Source organism: Spermophilus citellus (genome assembly GCF_964194105.1).
Source record: "Spermophilus citellus genome assembly, chromosome: 8".
Lineage (NCBI taxonomy): Eukaryota > Metazoa > Chordata > Mammalia > Rodentia > Sciuridae > Spermophilus > Spermophilus citellus.
The window spans coordinates 67,240,253-67,266,799 of NC_138189.1; the positions used below are offsets into that span (position 1 = coordinate 67,240,253).

General features: G+C 38.2%; 1 long non-coding RNA gene and 1 pseudogene across 2 annotated transcripts in view; both read right to left on the bottom strand.

The window, feature by feature from the left end:
• The window catches only part of LOC308654063, a 173,278-nt gene that overhangs the window by 144,771 nt on the left and 1,960 nt on the right, over positions 1-26,547 (bottom strand). The window lies entirely within an intron of this gene.
• On the bottom strand, positions 22,570-22,876 carry LOC308654127 (signal recognition particle 14 kDa protein-like; annotated as a pseudogene). Its single transcript has one exon. The product of its transcript is annotated as a signal recognition particle 14 kDa protein-like (transcript).

Below are 26,547 nucleotides of genomic sequence, written 5' to 3' on the forward strand. Positions count from 1 at the left end.
AAGTAGGTTCTTAGTGTCAGCATGCAGATGATAAAGAATCTTGAGGACGCATCCTGGGAGCAGAGAGCAATGGAATCCCTATCGGCAGAGTTTTCATACTTCGAGGTAGGGATCACCTCTTTGACAAGAGAAAGGATGAACATGTTGAGTTCACTTTTTTTTTCAATCCATTTAAGGAAACTGTGATAAAATATATGTAACATGAAATTTAACATTTTAGCCATTTTAAGTGCATAATTGAGCAGCAATAAGTACATTTACAATGTTATGTAACTACATATTTATAGCCTATATTTTTAATCATCTGAAACAGAAACTCTTGACATTAAGCCAAAACTCTTCCTTCTCCCTTTCTTTAGCTCCAGGTAGCTTCTATTCTGTATTGTCACTCTGAATTTGCTTATTCTAGATACCTCCTGTAAGTGGAATCACACAATATATTTTTTTTTGTGGTCTGTTTATAGTTCACTTTTGTATTTTTAGTGCTTAGGCAAGAGAAAGGTACTGAATAAGTAAGAAATGAATGTTGGAGTTGGAGAATGGGAGTAGCATTTCTCTTCAGGATCTCACACTGAAAACAAATTTTAAACTAGCAATAATAATGATAAAGCCTTGCATTTAAACAGTGCTTAATGTTTTGTCAGAGAGCTTTGACATTTCATCTCATTTTAAAAATTTCTTATATGTATTTTTAGTTGTTGATGGGCTTTATTTTACTCAGTTATTTATATGCAGTGCTGAGAATTGAAACCAGTGCCTTATACATGCTGGGCAAGTGCTTTACCACTGAACCACAATCCCAGCCCTTGGACATTTCATATTATTTGATGCTTGTTATTTTGGAAAAAATTGCATCTCCTTTAAAGTTGGATTTAAGTAAAACATGTGTGTCCCCTCATATTACTATCTTAATTTTTTATTAAGAATTGTAATGCAAAAAAAGTACATGTATAATGGCATAAATTGGTGTGAACATACTTTATATAGAGAGATACGAAAAATTGTGCTCTATATGAGTAATAAGAATTGTAATGCATTCCACTGTTGTCATGTATTTTAAAAAATAATAAAATCAATAAAAATAGTTTAATTGTACCTCAAAACATTTTAATTTACTGCTTCTGGGACTAACCCCATGTGATGTGTGGATCAGGAAATGTGAATGAAATGCATAGTTCATCATCATTCATTGACAAGGTTAAGGTCCATCTCTCTTGAGAAGGAAATTGAAGTGATAAGATATTAAGTGCATCCTTTCAAGGCCCCACAGGAAATTAGCAGCAGAGCCAGAATTAGAATTCACAGCCTCTGGGTCCCCAGGGTTCCAGTGCACTGAGCTGACCCCCAGGCACAAACTTGCCTTTCCCACATGTCTATTCCCAGTGACCTCTACTAGTGCCCACAAAGCATGAAGAAAAAGTAACCATTCTTCCATGAATTCTTCGACTAGTGCAAACAGTGCAAATTGTTTTCTTTTGGGGTCAGAGCTTTGCCACCTGCCATTTTGGACTTGCTGGAAGGCTGGAATACATCATTTGAGGGGTTATACACTTTATGTCACCCGTTACTGACTAGTCCTGACTTCTCCCTTGGAGATCGGCTCATCCTCCTGTTAAGCTCCACTTGCCTCCAGGCTACTGGAGGGGACATTTTGCTCCAATTATAGACGCGGTAGAAAGGAAAGGTTAAGCAATTAAAAGGAATGCCCTCTTCATCACCAACTTTTATTTGTCCCCGTCTCTGCAAACACAACTTTTTTTCTTTTTATTCGGTTTGTGGATTGACAGCCTCTTTGTGCTTCCCCTCTGATACTGTCTCATAAAACTTGGGCAGTAATATAATTGCCTGACCAGCTTTCTAGGTTATGTGTCTTTTTCCCCTAAAGCACACGGGTAGAGAAAGCATTTAAGCTTGACACTGTGACTTTCCTGGGCTAAGTTCCGTCTTTTTATCGCAGGAAAGCTTTCAATATGCACTGTAGGGCACTTACTTTTTTCTTAATATAACTTCCATCCCACCTTTTTCATCCGCTTGCTAAAGGAGGAACACAGAGGGGTCTGCTTGGAATGATCAAACAAGACCCGGAGAGGAAAAATAGGTCAGGAATAGTAAGTAGCTCATTTATGAGGGACAATACAGTCATTCAAATTCGTAAATTTTCAAATCACTGACAGGCTTGGGGAAAAAAATAAAGTTTTAATGGCCGTTGTGATATTTCAGGGATAAGACTTGGTCTTTATGAGCCACACTGATTTGGATAACAGTGGAGAGGGGAGAAAAAGGACAGAAAAGTGGGTGAAGTAGTGTTAGTTAGGACAGGACAAAGTTTTTTCCAATATATAAATGTGCATTTTTAATGTATGCCATTAGAGTGTAGGTGGTAATTTAGGAGAGTCACGTTGATTGCCTAGCTTTCTTGTCTTATTTCGGGTTCCAAAAGGCAGCCTTCCTATCTCTTCTGGGACTCACACAGATGATCTTGCATCCATTCTAATTTCCACAAGGTCCTGATGATTCTAATTTAGAATTGTGTATTTTCTAGTGTCTATTTATCCTCCCTGCTACTATTTTGACTCTTCCACTTGGTCTCTCTTCAGATTTCCAAACCCGTCTCACCTTCAGTCACTGGAGAAACACACACACCCACACACATACATACACACACACACACACACACACACGCACACATGCACACACACACACACAATCACAGAGTCCTCATCTTCTTTTGTTGATTTTTGACTCATTTGGTCTTGGGGCTCAAGAAAATGTACTTTAAAACACTGGCTGTTCTAGTGATCTATCGTATTTGGAAATTTCTTTCTTAGATCATCATGACTGTTTGTTAATTGAGCTAAACGTTAATTGAGCCTGATCAATCATCTTCCAAGGTTATCATACTGAAAACGATGGAATCACAGTACAGTGCTCGTACTTGGTGGAAGGCTAACATAGGCTTTAAAATCAGTTTTTCCTCTCTCCTCCCCAAGGAGACTCCTTGGTTTAGCACATAAGGTTCTCTTCAGTGCAATTTTTGCCTATCATTTTCAGTGTTCTTCCCTAATTCTTCCCACATGTACCTTATAATCTGTCCACACTGAACTTCTCACTGGCCCCCATACATGGGGCAAAGATGCATTGATGTTTAGATGTCTGAACATCTCTCCCTCTCCATCGCCATCTGGAGCAGGACTTTTCTCAGAGGGAACTCCCTGCATCAAGCCTTCCTCGACTGGACCCTGTTAGTAGCTCTGTGGTTCTGAGGTATCTTCTTTATGTCACGAAGACAACATTCATTAGATTGTACAGTGATTTGTCTTCACTAGATTGCAGATTACAGGATGTTGAGGACGATTTTATGCCGCAGTCTTGGCTGGGCACAGAATCACGAGCCAATCAAGCAGGAACAAAACTTTATTTTGAAAAAGCCGCTAACACTCTCAGCGCCAGCAAGTCAAAAACCGGTCCTCCCACGAGGGTGTCCGACCGGAACCGCGCGCCGACCGGAACCCCCCCGTCTCCTCCCACCTCCTCCGGAATTCCCTCCTACTATCCTTCCCCAACCAATGGGAACTCTCCAGCAGTCCCGTAAAGTCCCGTAACTTGAGTCCGGTAGCAGGCCAAGGTGAACAGCGGGAGTCCAGTTTGCATATGAATGTAAATTTTAACATAATCATCTCAGTGGCTAGCTGGCGTCACTTTACAACCAAAGGTGCCATACATCGTATATATGCTTGTGGCTCCTAGCATCTGCCCCCTTCTGTTTAATTAAGCAACAAGCAATGTGGCTAGGGACCGTGCCTGGTAGGTTGTCCAATTTAACATATGGTTCTTACCCGTCATGGGAGAACTGACCTTTAGGCGTCAGCTTCCTGTCTTAGGTTGAATCCACTGTAATCAGAGCAACCCGTCGCTGACTACCGGTCCAGCATTCAGCCATGCTTGTGGATAGGCCTATGCACCAGTGGGGGGGTGAGGTTCTTGCCTCACCTCTGTTGGCCCCCAAATTTAGCCTTGGTGCCAGTGGGGGGGTGAGGTTCTTTGCCTCACCTCTGTTGGCCCCCAAATTTAGACCATCACTAGTAGAAGGGAGGAGGATACAGAAATGCCACGACACCAAGCCAATTGACGGCTCCTTTGGAAAAATTGCGTCACTGGTGACACCATCAGCAAAGATATGCCAGTATTACCACAATAAACATGGGGTGAGCTGGCAAGGAAATTGCATCACTGGTGACACCATCAGCAAAAATATGCCAGCAGTACCACAATTCGGTGCACCAGATGATATTTCACAATGTATGCAACTGATATATAGTCCAGGCAAGTTCTGCAAGCAGTTCAAATTGGAGGAGTCTATCAATATGTCCATATCCTCCCAAAGTAAATCAAGTCCTTGATAGCATTACTTGTTGAGTTATATTCATTGATGCATCAGTTTATACAGTTTACTGTGATAGCTATCATAGAAGCTGTAGTTTGGTTTTATCTCAGTCTTCACTGGAATTGGGATGGAGATGGAAATTCTGGCAATGATGGTAAAGAGACATTATCCTGAACAGAATTATTAAATATAATAAAAAGAAAAGGTGAAAGTAAACAAACAGATCTGTTAAACTCCTTTAAAAACAATCCTTAACAGCCGTTTACCAAATTTAAATTAGTAAACAAACAGATCTGTTAACCATCTTTAACAACAATCATAAACAGCTGTTCACCTAATTTAAATTAAACCATATAAATCACGTGAATAAAGAAAAAATTCGGATCCATTTTTTCATGAGCGCTCCTCATATAAGAAATATGGACATACACACATACAGACATACAACACAAAACAGAAGTGTGCACACAACATACAACACATAAGACAATAGTAAATAAAGGCCTTGTAACTATACTTAGGTGAAATCTCCATTGCAATGTTTAAAAACTCCACAGTCAAAAAAAAAAAAAAAAAAATAAATAAATAAATAAATAAATAAATAAAAAATAAAACACAGTCAAAAAATAAAACTGATCAGAAAAACATTAACCTAGGTTTGTATGAGCTCAAAAATAAAATAGAACTTTATGATGTGGAAAAATGCAATAATAAAATAGATACTGAAAAAAAAAACCTTGGTTAATCACTGTCGCAGATGTAAGAATAGCCAAGCTGGAGCTCTGGATGTTAGCTGTTATGGATTTGAGTCAAATCATCTTCTTTTTCTGTAGAAATTGTTTTAGTTAATCTCTCTGGAATCCAAATCGGTTGCTGTTCATCCTGTGGGAAAACACAGACAGCGCCCCGATTCCAGACTATCACTGGATCCGGGCCTTTCCATTGTCCTGTTAGAATATCTTTCCAAAGTACCTTAGGCTTATGTACATTTTTGGGGTACAAATGTCTTTCCGCAGCACTAAGTCCCGATGAATCTAAATTTAAAAAGTTTAGAGTAAAAAGGGTTATTTTAAGTTTATCTTTGGGGGATATATACCCCTTTCCAATTCCCTCCTTTTGTTTTAATAAGTACATTTTAATAGTTTGATGAGCTCTTTCAACTATGCCTTGTCCTTGTGGATTGTATGGAATTCCTGTTATGTGAGTAATACCAAATGATGAGCAAAATTGTTTAAAAGAGGAGGAAGTATAACCAGGACCGTTGTCCGTTTTTAACTGTTTTGGAACGCCCACAGTGGCAAAATTTTGTAAGCAATGAGCTATAACATCTTTAGTTTTTTCTCCGGCATGAAGGGAGCCCATCAAAAATCCGGAAGAGGTATCAACTGTAACATGTAAATATTTTAATTTTCCAAATTCTGGCAAGTGTGTGACGTCCATCTGCCAAATATGGTTAGGTATTAGTCCTCTAGGATTGACTCCAAGATTAACTTGTGGTAAAAATGTCACACAATTTTGACATTGTTTTATTATATGTCTGGCCTGTTCTTTAGTTATTTTAAAGCGCTTTTGTAAAGTATTAGCATTGACATGGAACCTTTTATGAAAATTTATAGCTTCTTCTATTGTGGAGAAAATATGTATGTCATGTGTAGATTTATCTGCTAGTTCATTGCCCATACTAAGGGCTCCAGGCAATCCTGTATGTGCCCTGATATGACCTATGAAGAATGGATCTTTTCGGTCCCAGATTAGACTTTGTATAGCGGAAAACAAAGAGAAAACAGTAGAGGAAGGGGAAATCCTACCAGCATCTTCAAGGGAATTAATAGCATTAACTACATACTGACTATCAGAAAATAAATTAAATACAGAATCTTTAAACATCATAAAAGCTTGTAATACTGCATTAAGCTCTACCTTTTGAGCTGATTGTTTGGGTACTAAAAATGTAAAAGTTTGATCAGGAGTAACTACTGCTGCTGTACCATTGTTTGACCCATCAGTGAATATATTTGGAGCATTTATGATAGGGGTTTTTCTTGTCATTTTTGGAAAAACTACAGGATGCTTAGACCAAAAAGACAACAAAGGATTAGATGGTAAGTGATTATCAAATGAAACACTAGTTTTACACAGGATTATTGCCCAAGTATTTAACTCATTAGCTAACTCATCAATTTGATCCATAGTATATGGAGTAATAATTTTATTGGGAGAAATCCCAAACACTCCCTTAGCTGTTTTTATTCCTTTGAGTATTAATTGTCCTACAGCCTCAGGATATCTAGTAAGAATAGTGTTAGGGGAATAAGATAAATGTATCCACAATAATGGACCTTCTTGCCAAAATACTCCTGTAGGAATATTTTTTGTTGGTAGTACAATAAATAATAAAGGCAAACTTATATCAATTCTATCCAAATGCATATTTTCCATATATGTTTCAATGATTTTTAATACTTTTCTTGCTTCAGGCGTTAACATGCGGGGTGAATTTGGATCTGATGGACCTTTTAGAATATCAAATAAAGGTCCTAACTCTCCTGTTGGTATGCCTAGATAAGGCCTTATCCAATTTATGTCTCCCAATAACTTTTGAAAGTCATTAAGTGATTTGAGTTGATCTACTCGTATTTGAATTTTTGGTGGACGGACCATGGTTGAGGATAATAGAACTCCTAAATAATTAATTGGAAGATTTAATTGTACTTTATCTATTGCTATCTCTAGATTATAATTTTTCAATAAATTTGTAAGTGTGGCATAACATTCTAGTAATGTGTTTTTATCTTTATGTGCCAGTAACACATCATCCATATAGTGAAATATTTGTAGTTCAGGATTTTGGTTTCTAAGTGGCTGGATTGCTTTATTAACATAAATTTGACACATAGTTGGGCTGTTAGCCATCCCTTGAGGGAGTACTTTCCATTCATATCTCTGATCAGGACCTTCATGATTCAGTGCAGGGATAGTAAATGCAAAATGTGGACTATCCTCGGGATGAATTGGAATTGAAAAGAAACAATCTTTAATATCTATAACTAAAACATGCCAGGTTTTTGGTAAAGCAGACAATTGAGGAATCCCTGATTGAGCAGGTCCCATAATAACCATCTCATTATTAATGGCTCTTAAATCTTGTAATAATCTCCATTTACCAGATTTCTTTTTAATGACAAAAATGGGAGTATTATAGGGGGATACGGAAGGTTGTATATGTCCTTCCGCTAACTGTTGTCTGACCAAGTCATGGGCTACTTGTATCTTTTCTTTAGTCAAGGGCCACTGAGGAACCCACACTGGTCTTTCTGATTTCCAAGTAATTTTGATTGTCTCAGTGGCCCTTTCTGAAAACCCAATTCATGTCTATTTATTTCTTGATCTATTTGAATAGGTGCTGTCATACCTTGTTCTTGTTCTCTTAATCTTTTTTCTTTCCTAAAGCCTTGTTTAGCCCTAGTAGTGGGCGCGTTAGGATTGATGTTATTTGTTAATGTCAATCCTAATTGATCTAGGACATCTCGTCCCCATAAATTTACAGGAAGATGATCCAATACATAGGGCTGTATAGTTCCTTCACATCCTTCAGGATCCCTCCAATCTAATACCATAGCACTTCTATGGGGATTTGTTGCCACTCCTAGGCCTCGAAGCGTTTGAGTGGCTTGTTGTAATGGCCAATGTTTTGGCCATTCTTGACGAGATATGATGCTGAGGTCAGCTCCTGTGTCCAGCAGCCCATTAAAGTCATGTCCTTGAATTTTTAATTTTAGCATTGGGCGAGAATCTAAATTTAAAGACAGCATAGCCCAATCTACACCTGTGGAGCCTAATCCCTTGGAACCTCTTTCTACATTACAACTGGAAAATTTATCATGCAGGCTGGGTATTATTAATAACTGTGCTATTCTATCTCCTGGTGAAATTACTGATATACCTCTTGGAGAACTAGCTATAATTTTTATTTCACCTTCATAATCGGGATCAATTACCCCAGGACTTATCATAAGTCCTTTTAGTGTAGAAGAACTGCGTCCCAATAATAAGCCTACTGTTCCCTGGGGAAGAGGTCCTTTTACTCCTGTGGGAATGATTTGAATTCCCATCTCTGGGGTTAGTACTGCTCTGGCAGAGGCGCAGATGTCCAGCCCTGCGCTCCCTCTAGTTTGTCTGATGAGGGATTTAATGGATAATGCGTCCTGGGCACTACCTTGATGGGGCTGTTGGGTTCCTCCATTGCCCCATATATTTGTGGTTTGGGGCCCCGGGGCATTGGGCCCTCTAGTCCGTTTTTTGGCAATGGAGCTTGATACCTTTCTCCACGATATCGTGGGTAAACACTTGGTCCTTGTCCGTTTTTTGATAACGGAATACCCTCTATGGTGGTTTGAGAACGGCATTCATTAGCCCAATGTCTCCCTCTACGGCATCGTGGGCAAATACCTGGTATTCTATTCCTTTGATATCCAGCTTTGTTAAACCCTCCTCTTATGGGGCAACTCCTTTTAAAATGTCCTGTTTGATTACAATTATAGCATGTTCTTGGCCTGGCATCTAAAGCCTGTTGTACTGCTGCTAAGACTTGTCCCTGTTCATTAATGTCTCTACATAATTTAATATATGTGTTTAAATCCTCATGTCTCCATGGTCTAATGACCTCTCTGCAGCAACGATTTGCTTGGTCATAAGCCAGTTGTTTTATAAATGGCATTACCTGTTCTGTATTTCCAAATATCCTAGAGGCTGACTGAATAAGTCTATCTACAAATTCAGCATAAGGTTCATTAGTTCCTTGTATTACCTTAGATAATTGACCTTGTAAGTCTCCATGCCCCTGTAAAGTTTTCCATGCCCTAACTGCATCTACAGCAATTTGTGCGTACACACCAGGGTCATATTCAATTTGTTGTCTTTGACCCTCATAAGGTCCCTTCCCCAAAAGCATGTCCATATTTCTTTGAGGGTACCCAGCTTCTGCATTTCGCCTAGCTGTCTCCATGCAAAATTCCTCATTGGCAACCTTCCATAACAAATATTGTCCTCCGTTTAGCACAGATCGACACATGTTAGCCCAATCTGCTGGTGTCATGTCCAAGTTGGTAACAGATTCAACCATGCTTATTGTGAAGGGAGCTTGCGGCCCATAGGTCGTTACAGCCTCCTTTAATTGCTTTATTGTTTTGAAATCTAAAGCACGGTGAATTCGTTGCCCTCCTGCCTGCTCAAGTACAGGGCATGCTAATCTTTGGGGTCCTGCCTCAGAATTCCGTCCATCAACTACGGTAGTTGAGGGCCGCTCAGCGGTAGATGGAGCTGTTGGCTGAGTTACGCCCTCTGGTGATAGAACGGAGTTGGTAGCAACCTCCTGTTGTAATTCTCCACCTGATGGCTGCTTGTCCTCTAAGCTTGCTTTCTTTAAATTCTCCTCTGTCTGACTAGCTTGAGAGACCTTCTCTTTTGCTTGACCTAGCGTTTTTTCTACCATAGTCTGGACCTCTAACAATTTACTTAACAGTTTTTCGGTTTGTTTTTTATTGGATTCTAATCTACTATAACCTAACCCAATAAGGTAGGATAAAACAAAGCCGAAGCAGAATGAAACAAAGACGGAGCAGACAATGGTTGTATCAATTTTCTCTTTCTCAGGGCTGAATAACTTCAAACCTTGAGCCAACCATTTTTTCCAGTTCGCCTGAGAAAATTCTAGGGCTAGGGAGCTCGAAATGAAAACAAAATAAATCAAAACAAGAACACATTGTTTTCTGAGAAGGTCATCCATCCTGTCGCCTTCCCTCAGGGGCGAGCAATTTACTCACCTCTAAGCTTCAGGCGTTCCCCGCACGGGCCGCCAAATGCCGCAGTCTTGGCTGGGCACAGAATCACGAGCCAATCAAGCAGGAACAAAACTTTATTTTGAAAAAGCCGCTAACACTCTCAGCGCCAGCAAGTCAAAAACCGGTCCTCCCACGAGGGTGTCCGACCGGAACCGCGCGCCGACCGGAACCCCCCCGTCTCCTCCCACCTCCTCCGGAATTCCCTCCTACTATCCTTCCCCAACCAATGGGAACTCTCCAGCAGTCCCGTAAAGTCCCGTAACTTGAGTCCGGTAGCAGGCCAAGGTGAACAGCGGGAGTCCAGTTTGCATATGAATGTAAATTTTAACATAATCATCTCAGTGGCTAGCTGGCGTCACTTTACAACCAAAGGTGCCATACATCGTATATATGCTTGTGGCTCCTAGCAATTTTATAAATCTTATTGTTTCCAAACCTAGCATAATGTCTGGAAAACAACAGGTCTAAGAGTTGTATATAGAAAGAACGAATGAAATAGCATCTATCCATTACAGTGTGGTAAATAACAGCCTGGATTTTGGTCCCAGATTAATTAGGTAAAGGCTTTTTATTATGCTACTTATTTGCTGGCTGTCTCTGTCCAAACCACTTAACTTTCTGTGTCCCATCTTCTACAAATAGCATAATATTAGCTATCATCATTATTATTGTTGTCATCATTATTATTCTTCAATGCTAGAGGAGGATAAAATGGATAACAACAGAGGCTTTGGGTGGAAATAATGAGAGACAAGATTTCCTTGGTGACCTGGGAAGGTAACATGACTGCTCTATAAAATAGTGATTTAAAACCCCATCTGTATTATAGGCATGTAGTAAGAATCAGAAATAAGTATAGTTACTATTTATTGAGTGCTTCTCATGAGTCAGACACTCTTCTAAGCATTTACACACATTTTCTCAATGAATACTTATAACACCTACATGAGGCAGATATCCTTACATCTCCCTTTACCAATGAAATTGAAATACTTGCACGTGGTCACAAAGCTAGCAAGTATAAGGCCAGGGCTGGGACCATACCTGTTTAGTTCCAAAATTGTACACAGAATCATTCATTCCAAATATGGTAAAAATGCATGTGAAAGAGGTTTTTTTTTGGTTGAATTTTTAAATTAGTTCTTTTTAGTTATACATGACAGTAGAATCCATTTTGACATAATTATAAAAGCATGGAATATATCTTGTTCTAATTCAGTCCCTAGTACCTGTCCTTCCCTTCCCCTCTTTCCCCTGACTTCCTTGCTTCCTTGCCTCTACTCTACTGATATATGAAAGAGTTTTGATCATATTTCTTTTGCTTAATGGTTGGCTTGGGCATAATACATGGAAAGAGGAAGAATTTTGATTTGGGAAGTTCAAGATGAAGGTGCCAGCAGATCTGGTTTGAGGGCAGTCTTCCTGACTGGCACACAGCCATGTTTTTTTTTTCTTTTCTTTTCTTTTTTTTTTTTAAAGGGAGAGGAGAGGGAGGGAGGGAGAGAGAGAGAGAGAGAGAGAGAGAGAGAGAGAGAGAGAGAGAGAGAGAGAGAGAATTTTTAATATTTATTTTTTAGTTCTCGGCAGACACAACATCCTTGTTTGTACGTGGTGCTGAGGATCGAACCCAGGCCGCACGCATGCCAGGCGAGCGCGCTACCGCTTGAGCCACATCCCCAGCCCAGACAGCCATGTTTTCATATCCTCACATGGTGAGAAAAGAGAGAAGCAAGCTCCCTTGTGTCTCTTATAAGGGAACCAATTCTATTCACAAGAACTTCACCTTCATGACCTAATTACTTCTCAAAGGTCCCACCTCCAAAACACCATCATATCGGGCGTTAGGATTTCAGGGGGATGAGAACATAGTCTATAATATTTGTCCTTTGGGAGAAGGAGAAAATGAGAGTATTAGAGGTAAGTGCTTTGTGGATGCCCAAAGTGGAGTGCCATCAGGTGGGGAAATGGATGCCATGTAAAGAAATAGAGTGAATATTTTTTTTGGGGGGGTACTGGGGATTGAATTAAGAATCATCTTACCACTTAGCTACATCCCCAGACCTTTAATTTTTTCCATTTCTTTTCTTTCTTTCTTTCTTTCTTTCTTTCTTTCTTTCTTTCTTTCTTTCTTTCTTTCTTTCTTTCTTTCTTTCTTTCTTTCTTTCATAGATGACAATAGTGGAGTACATTGCATTCATAATTATCCATTCACAGCATAATTTTTTGTAACTCTGTATATAAAGTATATTCATGCCAAATTATGCCATTATACATGAGCTCTCTTATTTTTTTGCATATAATTCTTAATACACCTTTATACCACCATGTATCATATCTCTGTATATAAGGTATGTTAACACCAAATTCACATCTTCATACATGTATTTTGTATAATGATGACCCTCTCCTTCCAGCCCTTTAATTTTTAATTTTTAAATTTTGAAACTGTTCTCACTAAGTTGCCATGGACCTTGCTAAGTTACTGAGGTTGGCCTTGAACTTGCAATTCTCCTGCCTTGGCTCCCAAGTTACTGGGATTACAGGCCTGTGCCACTGTACCTGGCATTAGAGTGAAATCTTGTTCCCACTTATTTTTTTTCCCATTTGGCCAGGGCTCGTCCTGTCCTATTCCTTCTGCTTAGAAACTATGAGAGATATGAGAGAAGTTTTTACTCATGATGACTTATCTTAGGGAGCAAGATGGGGGAGCACTTATTAACCCTCTCCTGGAAAGTTTAAAGTAAAGAGGAACAAGGAAGGAGCAGAATCATTGTCTAAGAACATGGGCATCTCATGAGGGGTTGCTCTCCAGGTTTGGGAAGGATGCCCCTCTCTGTAGCTGGCAGTGGCTGTCTATCCTTTTTATATTCAGACTTGTTTTCCTTTTTTATTTTTTTGTACCAGGAATTGAACCCTGGGGCTCTTAACCACTGAGCCACTTTCCCAGCCCTTTTTAATATTTTATTTAGAGACAGGGTCTCGCTGAGTTGCTTTGGGCCTTGCTAAGTTGCTGAGGCTGGCTTTGAACTTGTGATCCTCCTGCCTCAGCCTCCAGAGTTGCTGGGGTTACAGTCATGTACCACTGCGCCAGGCTCTTCAGACTTCTTTCTTGATCTCACCTGAGAACTTCTCCCTTCCCCCTTCTTATTCCTTCTTCATCCATTGATGCTGATAGCCAAGAGTTTGAGGGGTCAAATGCCATCTGTGCTTTCTTTTCTAGGAACTGTGTCTGAGCCACTAAAACCAGCTTTTAGGGTAGGTCTCTATGACACCAAATCCAGCTGTCAGGTCAGCACATTACCTGGGCTAGAAAAGCCAAGTGGTTGATGGACAATATTTTAGCCTCTCATAATATTGCTTTGGTATTGTGTAGTAGAACAGTGATCCAAATTTGAGAAAAATAATCAATGTGAGATGATCTCTGGAAATATCTAATGGAGAAATATGAAAAACATGGTGTAATTGCCTTCCAGACTGGAGGTCAGGGGCCAGGACTTGTGTTCAGGATCTGCCTCTGATAAGCTGTGTGTCCCAGGGTGAGGGGAACATCTCTCTGCATCCTAACCAGGAAATGAGATGATTGGTAGTTATCACATTTTATAGTTTCATTTGTAATATTTTGGTCAGATGATTCATTTGTAGTTTCTTTAAAAATCCTCAGAATTTTTAGGATATATTGAGTTTTTTTTTTTAAATCCCTCAATACTTATGCATTGGCACAGAATCTCAGAAAGGTGTTATTAGAGGACACACTATCAGAGATGCAAAGTGTCCAGGCCTCCTTCCTTTTAAAGGAGGCCCAGAAGAGGAGAGGCCTTCTCTTTTCAGTTGTTCAGGGTCTGCAGCCCCTCCTGTGTCCCTGGTGTTGCTGGAAAATCCTGGCTTCCAGTTTGCTCTTCTCCCCCTTCCTCACCCAGACCCGTTAGAACCTCTTGCCCCTCTCTTTGGAGGCTGATGTCTGTGTGTGTTCTCAGCACACTTTCTCTTCCTCTGCTCTGGGAAACTTAGTTTATTGTTTCCCCTTGCTCTTCTGAGTTACTAACCTATCTTTCTCCATTGATTCCTTCCTGTTAGTGTTTCAGTATGATACTTTAAAGAAGTGGGAGTCTAATTAAAGGATGCTTGCCCTGCAATGAACACCCAAACTGCTGCCCTTGTGTTTCCACGTGGAGTTCACTGCTTTGAGAAGCCTCTGCTTGATCTCAGGCCTAGGTGATGTGCCACTCCTATGTGCTTCTTTGTCATCTGGTATTTCTGTTCTTGTGGAAGAAGGTGCCATATAATAGTCTAATTTTGTGTTGCCTGCCTTCCCTGCTGGGCTGGGAGCTCCAGGAACACAGAGATCTCGTCTCCTTCCTTATTCTTTGTTGTATTCCCAGAACCCAAAGTGCCCAACACATAGAAGGATCTATAAAAGATTTGTGACTGAATTAACACATGGATAAAGGAAAGGGGAAGAGATACAGCCTTGCTATAATTATTCTCAACTGTTTTACCCTCTGGTACTCCATTAGCTTAGCTCTTCTTCCCCAGGAATTGTATTTGCTATGTTTGTCTCCTTGCTTTGTTTGGGGGAATATCATTAAATGACATCAGATAGGAGAGGAAGGTACCATTAACTTTTTTTTTCCCCAGAAGGGGACTATCCATTCTAGGTTGCAACCATCCTTTTTATAAAAATTAGTCATGGAAAACATACAAAGGCCAACAGATTGAGATCAAGTAAGAGTTCAGAAGTTTAGTGCCTATTCAAAACTTTTTGAAGTAGATGTCTGACCAGTTTCACAGGTGATTGTCTCTACTAAGAAAATCTGATGTTTCTCATTTCTGGTTCATTTGAGAATATTGATAGTGGCTGTTTACCTGATGCACTTGATGTTTCTTAGTAGAGTTACCTAGAGAACGCCATATGGAAGGTGAGGGGTTTCCAGTGTGCAAATCATGAGAGGTTTTATTTCTGGCTCTGAGTTAATTTGCACTTGTCATCCGATAAGGAATATTGAGAGAGAAAGCAAATCTCCTTATTATGGCAATAAGGATAAAACAAGGATCTAAGTAATAGAGCTAACTTTCATTGAATACTTAGAGTGTCAGGCACTCACCAAAGCCCTTTTATTGCATTAACTATTTTGATCATTTAATTGAACCACATTTTAAGGTAGAGATTATTATACCAATTTTATATATTAGGAGTTGAGTCAGAAGTGAAGTGATGTTCTCCATGTCACATAGGTAGTAAGTGGCACAGCTCAGCCTCATGTTTGTAATGGCTACATTCTACCTGCTTTCAGTACAGATAGCAGTTGAAGGCAGAGATTACAAACTTATTATGTAAAATCTACCCATGCTGTCTAAATACATTGTGAATCACATATAGATTTTTTTACTTGGTCCTAGAGTTAAACTCTAAGAACAATAGTGAATTTAAGTGATAAATATCAAATGGAGTTGTCTAGTAACGTATGTTACATCAAATCTTAATTTTTCCAGAAGGGATAAATTTAAAGTATTTAAATTTATAGTATTTGCTGTATCACTATATTCTAGACAACTGATCATCATCTTTGGGCAGTTTATTTTTACAACCGTTTTATTTTGACAAGCCAGGAACAATGATGCATGCCTGTGATCTCAGTGAATTTGAGGCCAGCCTCAGCAATATAGCAAAGCTCTGTCTCAATAATAAGGAAAATCAAAAGGGCTGGGGATGTAGATCAGTGATAAAGTATCCCTGGGTTTAATCTCCTGTCCCCCCAAAATTACAAAACAAAGCAAAACAAAAAAATCTCAACCAACCAAATTTAAAAAAATTTTATATTTTGAAATAGTTATAGATCCACAGGAAATTACACAGAAATATGTGAGGAGATGGTGTGTACTTTTCTCCCAATATCTCCCAGTGTTCGTATCTTCTGTAATGAAAGTGCAATATCAAAACTAGAAATTGACATTGGTACAATTCCCAAAGTTTATTCCAATTTCACCAGTTATACATGCTCTTATTTGTGTGTGTAACTCAATCTGTGTTATCACAGCTACAGTTTCACGTAAACACCACCATGATCATGATTCTTAACCTTACCATCACCAAAAGGGTCCCTTCTGCTGTCCCTTAGACCACTGTACAGCCAACCCCTCTCCCTGATTCTTGGCAGCCACTACTCTGTTCTCTATCTCATAATTATGTTATCTCACAGATGTTGTAAGTATGGAATCATGTAGCATATAATATTTGAGAATTGGCTTTTGTCCTTCAGTTCAATTCTCTTGAAATTCATCCAAGTTTTCTGTGTACCTTATAATCTGTTCTTTTTATTGCTTGAGTAATATATTCCATAGCGTATATGTATCTTGGCTTGTTTTACCATTTACCTGTTGAAGTATTTATGATGGGTGTTTTCCAGTTTTGGGCTATTATGGATAAAACCTCTATGAACATTTGGGGGAATATAAGACTTTTTTTTTTTAAGATCTCTGGAATAAATGCCAGAGATCTGCAATTGTTGGGTCATATGGTAATTGCATGCATACATAGGTTTAAATTTTTTTTTCCTCCATAGCCCTTATTTTGAAGTAGAAACTTGGTCTTATAAATTGGCAAAAGAAAGTTGTGAGGATTAAAATAAGAAAGGGGTGGTTAGGAATCTCAGTTGTTGACACCCTCATCCGACTTTCATCTTCCTTTGCAGGGTCAACTTGAAAACTATGACCACAAGATGTGTAATGCATATCACTATAATTATTAGATTCAGATCAAGAAAATACTAATTATTATTGAAATTCTTGAGCAGGATTAGATTACTTTTCATGAAACACTGCTGCACCTCAGGATTGTGATATATCCTGGAATTATTACTCTGAATAATTATCACTGGGCTTCATAAACAGAAAAGTGTAAAATATTTGACAGAATCTATACTGACACTGCTGGTGATCACTGTGCAATCTAGATGCCACCGGTAGCAATCTCACCCCTTACAAGTATAAGTGGATTGCAACTCCAGTCAGTTCCAGAGTCTGTGACAGTTCCAAACTCTCCTCTGAGTTTTGCTAATTTCTAAGACTCTAGTGATCTCCATCTTGCAACAAAAAATCATGCTTTAGCCCTCCTAATTTTGTTAAGAAAATTATTCAAAATTTGCAAACAAGACAAAGTGACATGTGCTTTCAGTGTCCTGATGGAGGATTGTTCATAGGTGCTCTCAGTGATTCATTCAATCCAGGGCAGGGGTTGGCAAACTTCCTTAAAGGGCCACATAGTAAATATTGTAGACTCACAGCCATATAATCTCTGTCACAGCAACCCAAAGGTGCTGTGGCTGCTTAGAAGAAACCACAGGAAATATTTAAACAAATGGGCATGGCTATATTCCATTTAAACTTTGTTTAAAAAACTGAGTGGCTAGCCTGAAGGTCACAGTTTGCCAGTCCCTCAAAAAGGGAATGGACATTTTTTTGACATAGTGTTTGCTATGATTAAGAGGCTAGACTGTGAAATTTATGTTAGCTTCTAAATCTTTTTTTTTTCCTGGTAGAAATGTAAATGATTTCTATCTTAAGGTTATGCTTTTATTGACCCTACAGGATTTTAACTGTTTTTGTTTTAAACCTAACAATCTTACTCTAACATTCTCTTTTCATATGGCTGTAGGTACCCAGTTCTTTTTAATGCTCCTGTATCTAGCTTTGCATCCTGCTAGTTCTCTCAGTAATTAGTCATGTGAAGATTTGAGAAAAAAAATTGAAAATTATACTTTCACATCCTACACATACAGTTCACCCTATTTCAGTGATCCTCACCCACCATAAGATATCATCCAAGAGAAACCTAAGTTTTACCAGCATTTTGTCAACATTTAGATGCTACCAGCACATGGCCTCTTTTTTTTTCTTCCTTCCTTCTTCCTGCCCTCCCTCCCTCCCTTCATCCCGCCTGCCTGCCTGCCTGCCTGCCTTCCTTCCTTCCTTCCTTCCTTCCTTCCTTCCTCCCTCCCTCCCTCCCTCCCTCCCTCCTTCCTGGGACACTGGCTGTATCTCTTTACTCCCAGATACACATTCTCTCTTATTCTCCTTAGAACTCAGTTGAACAAGGGCTGTCAAACCCAGGTGCTGTTTCCTCTTTATGGAGCTGTGAGGTGATGCTATTTTCTGCCTCCTCCTACATAAGGAAATTGCTTTTTGAAATCAACTCTTGATTAGTTTTTTTATTTGTCTCTTTACTAATAAATTTGTTTCAATGTGCAAATATTTGGGAGCAGAACACAGCTTGATCTTAGAATTTCATTATTCCAGCAGAGGTTGAAGCAGCTTTTCTCTAAATTATATTTTCTTGAGTAACATCTGTGGTTACTGTGTTAAACAGTGACTCATTCAGCCTCTTTTCCTTTTCAATTACCTTGTCTATATGATTTACATTAATTATTAATTAATGCAATTATATTAATGATTATGTATTATTTTTACATTAAGTATTCTTCACCATTTCTGGAACTCTTTCTTACACACATGTGAGTTATCAGAAGCATTCAAACCCTAAGTGAGTATATTTCTTCAGATACAATGCTAAATACTTTTTTTTTCAAAGCTAATTCTTTAAAAAATATTATTCCAGGAACAAGCAATTTCTGAAATGGTATTTTTATGCTCTAACAAGTTTGAAAGACTTTGGTTGTGCCTGTTTGCATGAATACCAACGGTCTACTGAAAACTCTAATGTAGTAATGTTCTATATTAAGGAAAAGATTCATATGAACAAGGTCTTAGTCCATGGATTTATGGAGTTCAATAGTTTCTTGGGTACCTGCTGTGTGCTAAGCGTAGCATTAGGGATTGGAGTCAAAGCTAAATCAAGGAGATGATGTTGGCAGCTGGAAGATGTTTACCGAATGTTTCTGGCCTTGATTTGCTTCATGAGAATACTCCATTTGGATATTTTTTAATGTTGAAATAGCTTTGTCCTCTTCAGTTAAATCTGTGTTTCTCAGACATTCATTCTAGTGCTTTTGGTGGTAGGAGGGAGGTTAGGAAAGATAAAGGAAAAGATGTGATCCAGGTATCAACCGATGTCACCTGTGTATGAGATTGAAATAAAAAACAGATTTCCCAACATTCTGCACTTAGTCACAATTTCAGCAATTTCTGTAAGTTTACATTTCCACACTCACTTTTCATTCTATGTTCTTGTTCTCTCCAAACTCTCCATTTATAAACATTATAACTATACAGCTTTTTAATTTTTTATACCAATTTCAGATATGGAACTTGGCCCCCTTTCCTACCTTTCTTTCCAAATAATTCTCACAGGGATTTTGTTTATAGAAAAATTTAGTGAAGGTTTTAGAGTGATTGAGAGGGTCTTATAGTTCAGAGGCATAAACAGTGGAACAGTAAATTTAAGTACCCAGTTCTTCAAAGTCCTTTGGCTTTCCTGGTTGATCAGCTTCTTCTCCAGGCTGCTGTGGCCTGCCAGTTTGCCCAGGCTTCTCTTTCTCCTTTCTCTACATTCCTTTCTCTCTTCTATACGCTCCAACAGAGAAGATTATTTCACTTTTCCAGCTAATTCTTAATCTCATGTTTTTTTTTCCATAGGCTTTTAAAGCATTTCCTATGTAAAGACAAGATTTCTTTCATTAAAATATCAATCTTTTCTCCTTGCTTTATGTAAATCTTAATAAACTATAATACTTACTTCTCTTCCTTTTCCTCTTCCTCCTCCTCCTCCTCCTCCTCCTCCTCCTCCTCCTCCTCCACCACCACCACCACCACCACCACTTTCTCCTCCTCCTCCTCCACTGGAGATTGAACCCAGGGGTGCTCTATCACTGATCTACATCTCTAGCCTATTTTTTATTATTTGAGACAGGTTCTCACTAAATTGACAAAGCTGACCTTGATCTTGTAATCCTCCTGCCTCAACCTCCCAAGATGCTGGGATTACAGGAGTGTACTACTGTGCCCATCTCTCTCCCTCTCCCTCTCTCTTCTTTTCCTTGTTGTACCTCCATTTCCTTTTCTGGCATTTCCAAGATTGAAACCTCTAGCACATAGAATGCCAACTGCAAGCCAATAAAGCATTGTGAAAACCATGGTGACGCTGGGTGCAATGGCTCATGCCTGTAAACCCAGTAACTTGAGAGGCTGAGGCAGGAGGATCACAAGTTTGAGGACAGCCTGGACAACTTAGTGAGAACTTGTGTCAAAAAGGGCTGTGGATGAAGCTCAGTGGTAAAGAACCCCAATACCACCAACCCTAACTCCCTTTCCACCAAAATAACCAAGTGGAGTATATAAGTATTTTTAGTACTTAAATTGGGAAAATAAAACAATACTCTGCCTGAATTTTGGTCTAGTTTTTCATGTACATCATTGACAAATAAAACTATAATTTCAATTCAAAAAGTTGGTCAAAGAATGATTATTTTAATGTATGTGTGTTATTATGTATCTGAACAAAATGTATAGCTACACCAATTACCTAACTGTACATTTACCCTTAAAAGAAGAACAACTCAAATTCCTCCCATCCTAAATGAAACACTGGTTTCTTGCTTTTAGGAATAAGAATATGATGAGATGAATAGATTTTCACTAAGTATGTATTATTTTGTACTATGATTTTAAAAAGTAAAGGAAAATTGTGTTATATAATCATCAAAGAGTTGATTTGTAGGAGCCTAAAGTTTTAACACATGCAAGAATGTTTGTTATAAGAGTGATGCCAAAAATTTACCTATTAGATTTTTGTTTTTTGTTTTTAGTGCTGGAGATTGAACTGAGGGTGACTTTACAATTGAGTTACACCCTCAAATCCCTCTACCCCCTTTTTAAAATTTTGAGACAAGTTCTCACTCTGAGGCTGACTTTGAACTTGCAATCTCTTGCCTCAGCCTCCCAAATTGCTGGGATGACAGGCTTATGCTACCATACCTGCCCTATTAGATTTTAATTTAATAAGCATTCCCTCCTATTCTTACATAAAAATTGAAAAATCAGGTAGTGATCAAATCTTTAGAATTCTTTGTAGGGTGATTTTTTTTTTTTTTGGAAGACATTCTCAGTTTTGTCTGTTTGAAATGTCTTTTTTTTTTTTACTTCATTTTTGAAGGACATTTTTTGTGTTGTGTAGAATTCTAGAGTGTACATCATTTCCTTTCACATTCAGTTATTTTTAATTTTTCTTTTGAGACAGGGTCTTGCTAAGTTTCCAAGTCTGACCTTGAACTTGCCATCCTCCTGCTTCAGCCTCCTGAGTCACAGGGATTCCAGGTGTTGCACCACCATGACCTTCTCACTCTTTCAATTTTTATTGTAATCGTTCACTGAAATTCTTTATAGTTTTGTCATTCAAATGTGCTTTTGTATTAAAAATTTGTTATGAGTTTAAAATTCTTTTCACTTATAAGTTGTTCTTTCATTCTTCTTTTTATCTTAAAGTTGATGCATTTAAGAGTATTCGAGTGCTGTGACCTGCAGAGTTTCCTACTGTCTTGATCCTGCTGATTGATGCTCACAGGCAGTTCAGTTTCCCTCTGGTCTCTGTATTTTCTATAAATGGTAATCTGGACACAGAGGCTTCATAATACTTAAGATTAATCCCTTTGGCAATATTATAAGTTGATGTGATTTTCTTTATTAGGCAGCATGTAATTAAAGTCAGGTGTCTTTTCTTTTATGGTATTAGAATCCACTGGTGCTCAATTCTACCAATTTTTATATTAACTTTTCTGTTTTTCTGAAGCTCCTTATCCAGTAGATTCTTTAGGAAGGATTTATGGGTATACTACTCTTCTCTTTGCTCATGATATAACATTTTGTCCATGCCTTTGATTCTTGAAAATCATCTTTGTTGCAGTTATTTTACATTTTCTTTCCTTGAGTATTGTGATGGTTAATTTTATATGTCATGGTGCCTAGATATGTGGTCAAACATTGTTTTTCTTGTTTTTGTGAGGGTCTTTTGGATGAGATTAGTATTTAAATTGATGTTTTGAGTAAAGCAGATTATATTCTATAATGTGCAGTGGACCTAACTTAATCAGTTGAAGTCTTAAATGGTACAAAGGACTGATCTCCCCTGAGCAAAAGGGACATTTGCAGATGTCCTTTGGACTTAACCTACATTTGCTCTTCCCTTGTCTTCAGCCTGCTGATCTACCCTTGCAAATTTTGGATTTATAAGCCTCCATAATAATGTGAAATTGATCCTTAAAGTATCTTAACTATGTTATTCTACTGTGTTTTAGAATCAAATTTGATGTTGAAATGTTTGATAAAAATCTTATTTTCTTCCTTTATAAGGAAACATAGTAATTCAGTGGTTTGGTGAAAGCAGGGGATTCAGTGCCTTCACTGTCCTGCTCTGCTCTTCTTACTATTGCTCTTTTTGTCTCTTCTTCAGCCCCTTCATGTTAGCTCTCAGTAGGTTTAAATGAGCCATCTGAACCGCATTCACTTCTTTGGAGTTCACCACTGTGCTGATCTTCTTTTTTTCATCCATTGCTCTCAACAGACACCCTCCACAGGACCCTTCCTCAGTGCGGGTTTAGTTCAACCATCATACTTCTTCAAGGTGATGTCCATGCTGCCCACAACCGACTCTTCTGGAAGAGCCTGGTCAGTCCATCAGGAACTGCTCGCTCTCCAGGAGCACCATCACAGTGCTGCTGGACCCTCCTGGTCAACATAAGCCCCCTGGTTTATTAGTCTTCTAATATATTGGAGGGGTTCCATTTACTAACATATTTTTGTATCTATATTCATGAGGGATCTTATTCCATAGTTTTTATGCTCTCTTTTTCTAGTTTTGAAATTATGAGATTTTATTAACTTTTATTTTCTTAAAAATAGAGCATAAGCAATCATGCCAGTTACTTATTAAAAAATCTACAATTGATTTTCCATTGTCTAGTAGAGTAAGTCCATCATATTGATAGTAATCTACCTTGTCTCAAGTTTTTTAATGTATATTTACCTTACTTGGTAAATTTCCCTGCTCATCTCTCTTGCTGTGCACCTTCTTTTACCTGAATTTCCAGACCTGTCATACTCCTGATATTCTGATTGTGGTTTCCCAAGCAGTTATAAAATTCTAGTTTCTTCACTAGACATTTTCCTGCTACGAGGAATATCCTATTATAAGTCCATTTGTTTTTATACCTTCTAATTTTTCTGAACTCAGTCCTTGTCGTCTCTTCATGATGTTCTTAAACTCCATATACTGTGATTATTTTTCTCTCATGCCTCTATTCTTCTCTATACCAATGCCTTTTGGAGCACTTATGCATTTACAACTGCCACCCCAATCCTTAGCCCCAACCCCCCACCCCACTCTATTGGTTAGTGAATACTTTAAGGGAAGATATTTGGTTTTAATTTCTAAGTACTTAACAAAAGCTGGTACACAAGTCATGCACATTATATATTTGCTAATTAAATGAATGAATAAATGTCTTATAGCTTCCAATGTTGTCTGAGTTCACTGAAAGCTTTACATTGTTTGCTTACCATGAAGGTTTTATTTTAATATTTATTTTTTTTAATTGTAGTTGGATACAATACCTTTATTTATTTATTTTTACGTGGTGCTGAGGATCAAACCAGGGTCTTGCACATGCTAAGTGAGCACTCTACCACTGAGCCACAACCCCAGCCCTACCCTGGTGTTTTGCAAATATTTTTTTTTGTTGCTAACAATTTAAGTCTTTGATGATTCAGATATTACTACCTGAATAGTTTCAATGTATAATTTTAAATATAGGTTTTAATAAAGGATTGTGAATACAAGTTGGTAGAGTAAGTGTGATTTCTGAGGATCTTATAACTCTGGTTTCTAATTAAGACTACTTTCCCCTTCTTATTAGTACATTATAATTATTCATAACAGTGGGATCTGTGGTTATGTGTTAATACATGCATATACACATAACAAAATATAATTTGGTCTATTTAATTCTCCAGTACCTCCCCTTTTTTTCTCCCTCTTTCCTCCCCTAACTCTCTTCCTATATACTACTCTTCTCTCTTCTATATTCATGAGGCCCTTCCCCACTCCCCCTTCTCTATCTTCCACATATGAGAACTAATATATGACTCTTAACTTTCTGAGTTTGCCTTATTTTACTTAGTATGATATTCTCCAGTTTACCAGAAAATGATATAATTTCATTCTTCTTCATGACTGAATAAAACTCCATTGTGTATCTATACCACATTTCTTTATCCATTCATTTGCTCATGAACACCTAAACTGATTCCATAATTTGGCTATTGTGAATTGTGCTGCTATAAACATGTGCTATAGTATGATTACTTTAATTTTTTAGGATAAATACTGAGGAGTGGTATATAGGGGTTAAATGGTGGTTTCATTCCCAGTCTTTTGAGGAAACTCTATACTAATTGCCATTGTGATTGATTGAACTAATTTAGAATCCCACTAACAGTGTACAATTGTCCCCCTCCACATCCTCTCTAGCATTGTTATTTGTATTCTCCATGACTGCCATTGTAACTGGAGTGAGATGAAATCTCAGTGTAGTTTTGATTTGCATTTCCCCACTGGCTAAAGATGTTGAATAGCTTTCCATGTATTTGTTGATCATTTCATTTCTTACATTGAGCAATGTCTGTTTAATTCATTTGCCCATTTATTGACTGGGTTGCTTGGTTTTCTTAGTGGTAAGTTTTTTCTCTTCACTTATTTTTTAATATGTTCTAGATATTAATCCTCTGTCAGAGAGTATTTAGTTAAGATTTCTGAAGCTTAATGAGTTTAAGATATATTAATGAGTATTATTGAATTATTTTGAATACTGCCCAAAACACATGAGATATCATATGTCAACCCTGATGAGGTTGTTCAGGTCAACCAAAATATTGAATTCTTTGATTCTGAACATAATTTTTTATGTGGTAAATCAGAAATTCAGAATAACAGTTATAAATTTTACAAATAATTAATATTTAATGATTACAACTTGGAACAGAAAATCTTTCAAATTGTGATGCACATGATAGAGAGAGGGAAGAGAATGGTTCCCTGAGTTTATCTAAAATACAGGTTGAGGATGAATTAAAAAAAATCGTCTGTGGGCTAGTAACTTATTTGCAAGTATGCTTTAAGCACTGTCTCATCTCATCATCCTCTATCCTCTAAAGGGTGGCGATGACCTTGGCATTGATCTAAGTGTTACAGTAGATCCAACCCTAGAAAGACAGATTCTTATTCCAAACAGTCAGGCGTTCCAGTCAAGTGGAGCCACTCTTGCAAGATCATAAAACACTTTAGAAAATTGAAAAAGAAAAGTCCTATACTTCCCAAGAGGTGCTTTAAAATATTTTCTTTGTCCATCTTTGATGGCTATGGCTGTCCAAAATGTCTTGTGGCCAAAGACTTTAGCTTTGGCTGCAAGCAGCTTCAGTCCTGGGTCTATCCCAGATGACTCCACCCCTCTGGAACCCTTCAGCTATCCCCAACCCAGTCTTCGAGGAGCCCCTTCCCTACCCATAACTAAGAAAAAGTCTATACTTAGCTGGCAGAACACTGGGCATGTATGAATATGTCCCCCACCCTTTTTAAATCTATATAAGTACCCTTCTCCTTCTTTTTAGTAGAACAGCCTATGTACTGCTTTCCTTTTTTCTTAATAAAACCTCTTTTGTATAATTTTATTTCACCTATTCATGATGTCTGTCTATAGTACAGCAGGCTGAGCTGAGGACATTAAGAGCTGGTAAACTGAGGGTGGTGGGCACTGTCAGCAGCCAGAAGCCAGCAGCCAGGGGTGGTAACACTGTGGCTAGCCCCCACAGAACAGTGGAAAGCAAAGGTGAGCAATGGAGAGTCACCATGAGCTGCTAGCTCCACTGCTGAAAGAGTTCCAGACAGTTCTTGGTAGCTACTGGCTCCCGCTGTATGGAAAACAGCAAGCAGGGCCATTAACACCAAGAACTCAAGGCTGCTAATACTCAAAGGTCAGAGCTGCTAATACTAAGGGAGCTGCTCTGGCCTATCTATAATTTCTTTCCAAATTGAATGAAAGAACTGATTGGTTACAAGAGGGCTATGTCAGAGGTTACTAGCACCAGAAAGAAAATTATTTTTATGATAATTTTTGTTATACTTTATGTTCCTATAATTATTTTTTCTTGTTTGTCCTGAAAGTTTAGGATTGGGAAATGTCCCAATAACTGAGAAGTCTACTGAGTTGGTTTTCAGTGAGTTATTTGAGATTTTATAGTTAAATTGCTCAGAAGAATAGGCCAAGTTCACAAACTAAATTTCTTAAAAAATTGCAAGCTTTCCTTGTAACTTCATGGTCAATT